The following is a 5,378-nucleotide window of genomic DNA, read 5'->3' on the forward strand; positions in this document are numbered from 1 at the left end:
AGTGAATTTAATTTTTTTGCACAGTCATGTCAAAAGGAAATGGGGCTTCGTATAAAAATAATTTTAAATCAGTTTCATTAACGAATATTATTTAGACTAAGATTTTTCACGTTGGACTTTTTTTCCTTTATTAATACTTACATGAAAAAAATTGTAATTTATTTGTATTTCTTATAAATCGCATTCCGTTTACACGCGGAATAAGTCTTAAAAAATTAAAGTTTTCAGTATTTAAATTCCTTTCATCACTTGGAGGTGGTTACTTAAAAAAATAACGAAACACATCAATTCAAAGATTGGAGATTTTGAACGAAAAGGATTTTCTTAATTTTTATTTGAATTCATACCCTGATTCTAATTATAAAAAAAATGATAAAAAATATAAGTTTTTAAATATAAAATAAGGAAAACAACTCCTTGGTTCTAAGAGAATTATCGATACTGATATTTCAATTAGGTTTTCAATTTTTTATAAATAAACAAATAAGACGAAAAATGGCCATTTTATCTATTTGACGTTCACAGTGCTCGTCAATAACAGGAAAAGTGTTAAAATCGCCTAAGTTTCGTTAATTAATATTAGCTAAAGATGCTACAATGTTATACATTAAACAAAAAAATTTGGTATAAACCAATTATTTGTTGAAAAAATGTTTCTATGATCTTCCATAATCATATGTTTTTCTGAGTTATATTGCAAGACATTTGAAATGAAATTATATGATATTAAACAAAATTTTTCAAGATTATAATTCTTTATATTATAAACAAATTTTATGAACAAATTCTGTAATCTAGTATGCAGTAATCAATGTACATTTCTTTCAATTCGGAACTTTATGATATTTGCCACAAAATTCAAAATTTGTTTATTAATCTTATGATCTCTTAAACAAATGTAATAAGCAAAATCGGGCATTTGCCGAAAGAAAAATTCAGTTTTTTAAATGCCAGTCTTTCGTATGGGAACTTGATGCGAATTTCAGCAAAATTTATAATAAGTTGATAAATTTTATTATTTTTCAAACAGATATCACTTTGGATATCTAGAAAAACCTGGAATTCTCAAAAATATTTTCCTGGAATTTGAGTAGACATCCTATTATAGATTTATTTAGTTGTTGATTTTTAGATGGAGTTTTAATTTTTTTAAATTTAAAAATAATTATTTTCTTTTTAAGCTTATTCTAGAAGCTTTCTAGAACCCACTACATCACAATGGTTCATCATTCGTTTTGGGAGAGCTTATAAGGTACAGACGAATCCTCGTAATGCAGAGGTGGAAAGTGTTAGCCTCGTGCCTGCAAATGTACATGAAAAACCGGAAAATCAACTTGGTCTCCAAACAGGACTTGTTGGGATGGCTGGTGTAAACTTTTGGATCTTCTATGAAGAAAGCAAAGGACCTTTGGGAGCTGAATACTGCCGTAATATTCATGAATAAAATAAATTGCTAATCTGTAGAAACTGCTTTCTTGTGAACACCGGGCCTCAGAAAGCAGTCTTGGTTTTCTCAACTATTCTGTATCTGCGAAATATTTGAATTTACAGCGAATAATCAATAAATCTATACAAACACATTTTGGAAATAATTTTAAAAGTATATTTCAACAATTGGACTAAGTAAATATATTGCTTCTTTTTCATAATTTTTATAATTATATAATTTTTTTTGTCATTATAATTATTTGTGTCTAAAAGATATAATTAGTAAAAAATTATCTTTAATTTCATCAACAATTTTAAAAAAATTCATAAACGCGTGTATATTTTTTTACGATTCCAACGATATAAAAAACTTATTTTCGATTATTTGTAGATACAGTTTTCTTAAATATCACGGCAGATATCTCCCTAGTGGGCAAAAAATTTGGCGGCATCTTTACGACTTCCTTACGACATCTTTACGACATCTTTAAGATATCCTATGCCTATGCCGTTTCGGTGTCTTTGTGATATCGTAAAGACGTCGTCAGATCATACGACTTATTTGCGATATCGTAAAGAAACCTTAACGACATGGGCATAGGATGTCGTAAAGTTGTCGTAAAGATGTCGTAACGATGTCGTAAAGACTTCGCCAAATTTTGTTCCCCCTGGGTCATTCCACGAGCGCATAACACTATAAATATAAACTTTCGTATTTTGAACTAAATTTAGAAGCACACTGTGTACATTTTTTTAACGTAGATTATAATTTAAATTGTTTTGAACACTAAATAAAAGTATCTCCAAAGTAAATCTGGAATATAAATAAATAATGCGAAAATAGATTTTTTTATTTGCAAGAAATTTTGTTATTACACTCCAATAGGTTTACTCTCTAGCCTCGGCTAATAATGGCGCTCAAAAAGATTTTAGTACATAATAAAAGGCTCATTTTCAGCTTATTTATAGAATAATTAAAATGGTCGGAAGTTAAAAAAAAAATAATTTTATTCCTCATTTTGAAAAATTTGGGTCAAATTTTAAGTCATAAATTTGTTGTTTGTTTTTATTGAAAATTGCGTAAAAGTAGGAATCCAACGATCTCATATAAAAGTGATTGGCCTATAGTATATAATTGTTACAGGCATATTCCTCAATTTAAATACTAACTTTTTTAACGGCTTATTAAAATTTTAATTTAAGAATGCAATTACTGACTTAATTTATAATTCTTTTAAAATGAAAAAGAATATTATTTTCACAGTTCATATTAAGAATATTTTTCTACTTGATCTTTCCAAATTAAGAAAAGTGATATTGTAAGCTTTGCTTGTCAGTTTTATGTGTAATAGTTTGATTAATATATTCCAAATTGTTTGATTTCAATCCCAGAAAATTATCGGGATTTTCAAATTTTTTGCAATTGTGGAATATAAAATGTAACAACTTGATTGTCATGCAAATCCCAGTTTAGAAAAATAAAAGATTTAAAAAATAATTTTTCAAATTTAAAATCTAAAACCTAGAAGACTTAACATTTTAAAGTCCACTTTAAAAATACAAGTAATTTCAAATTTAAAAGGATTAAGCTTGTGCTATTTCTAAAATTGACTTTACAGATCTTGATTTGTATTTCCTTACAATTTTTAATGTAATAACATAAAGTCGGTCTTTATATTTTCGCACATTCTTGCGCAAACATTTTAAAATTAAGACTCAAAACATCCACTACTGTAATTTTATGATTGTGAATTCTCTTTCGTTAAAAAAGCTTTGCTCGAGAGTATGAGTGCATCTACGGCACGTGACTGATGGCAATCGCACTTCGCGCTTGGTCTTTGCATTTCTCTTGCATTCGCGCAAAGACGTTTTAAAATCAAAGGTGAAAGGACCGACAACTGTAATTTTGTGATAATGACTCTCTTTTGTTAAAGCTCTTTTGGCTTTAACGAACACATTCTCATTACGTATCTCGTGCTTCGCACTCAATTTTGTCGAGTTCCAAAAAGTAAATTTTTTAATTTTTAATTTTATGTTTTACGATTAAAAGAAAATCTACTCGTCATATCGAAAAATGATTAATAATAAATTTATAGATCTTTTTAGGCAAACAACTGTCGTCTGGTAATTTAAGTTCATACCTCGTGTCGTCTTTTCAAACAAATTTAACATTTTTATTTAGAATGTTACTTTTTAAGACTAAAGCAAAAACTACGTGTCCTATCAAAAATTATAGCAACGTTTTTATTCTTTAAGATTTTTTTTCATATCATGCATCGTTTGGCTTAAATTGTTCATTTTAGTTCGTTTTTTTGGATTTTGAAAATGCTATAACTCCAGTAATTTTAGATTTTTCCACAAAAGTCACCGGGATGAATTGTTAAGTTTAATGAATACTATGAATAACCGTACAGAGAACTTTTGAATTTTGAAAATAGTATTTTCAAAAATATTCAAAATGTGCCAATTTTTAATTTTCATTTAAAATAGCTGTCTAAAGAACTTGACCTTTAGTTTAGGATAGTAAACAAGTATACCCAAGGCCAATCTAATAGATTATTTTTTTCAAAAGTTATCGTATTCACAAACAGACAGACATACAGACAGACATACAGACATACATGCAGACACATTCGTAAAAACCTGTTTTTCGTATTCAGGGGGTCTCAAAACGTGGAAATTTGACAAAAACTGGGGGGAAGGGTCAAATTTTACCTAAATCTAAGACCTTCTCTGATGAGAATGTAAAAATATTTAATAATAATATTAGTAGCATAGGTCATGTAGTCGAAATAGATTAAAGTGCCTTCGGAAAACGAAAGAACAACAGAGGTCGGAAAAGGGGTACGAGGCGGATTGTGGGCGGTATTGACCACACCACGTAGAAGTACTTTTTGCCTTTTTGACATTGTTAACCCCAACGAATAAAATGTTCATGGATGAAAAATTAAGTCTAACTGGTCTAACTTAAGTCTAACTTAAGTCTAACTGGTTTGTTTTTTAAGTGCAAATCTCCTTATTGCATGGGAGTTCATTACGCTCTTCCTTGCCTTCTTAGTTTCTGTTGTTCGATTTTCTTAAAACAAGACCCCTTGCTAGGGATCTATTTTGTAAATGAGACTGGTTGCAGATCTGCAAAAATTACTAAGATTATGTTGATTTATACGAACATCTTATTTTGACAGCCATGGCCGTTTTGAAGAGCATATTGTGCTTTGTAAGTGGGATCACACATATAAAGAACACTTTTGCTCATGTTTCTGAAATTCGAGTGTTCATGTAACAGCAAATTTCTGCTCTGCAGACTACGAAAACTTTCCATCCGCCAATGAGTGAATCCAGAGACAGGTTCACTGCTTCAAGATAGAATGCCTAGACAGGTTCAAAAGGTACTTCTTGGTTCCTAGTTACAGCTGTGAATCCATCTTGTGCTACTTTTCAACCAAACCCACATCCTCGGTCATATTCTAGAGGATTCGTTGTCGTCTATGTTATAAACAGCCTCGTGCTCCACTTCTGATAAAATTACTCGTAAAAGGCCTTCGATTGAGGATTCAGACCCTTCAAACATTTAGAAAGTAATTTTGAAATCGAAATCTGACTGTTCGGTTTTACGGATGGATACAAACTTTAAACCAGATCCCTCCTTGATCCTGGTTCTGCGACCAGCTCTTTATCTTGAAACTTAGTTCCCCCTTTGATTGATCACAAAAGCCTATACATTTTTCCATCAACACATTCAAACCTAATCTAATCGAAATCGCTGGTAGACGCGTGACCTCTTTCATCTTGATTCTCGTCCATCATTTTCATCTGTCAAGGTCAATATTCTTTTACCTAAATTTCTTATGGGTGCTAAAGTTTACAGGTCAATTCTCCTAGATGCAATTCATGAAGTATTACAAAAGTCTCTCGACGCCTATTCGTTCCTTTTCTGAAAGAGTTTGATT

Source organism: Belonocnema kinseyi, chromosome 4, assembly GCF_010883055.1.
Source record: "Belonocnema kinseyi isolate 2016_QV_RU_SX_M_011 chromosome 4, B_treatae_v1, whole genome shotgun sequence".
Lineage (NCBI taxonomy): Eukaryota > Metazoa > Arthropoda > Insecta > Hymenoptera > Cynipidae > Belonocnema > Belonocnema kinseyi.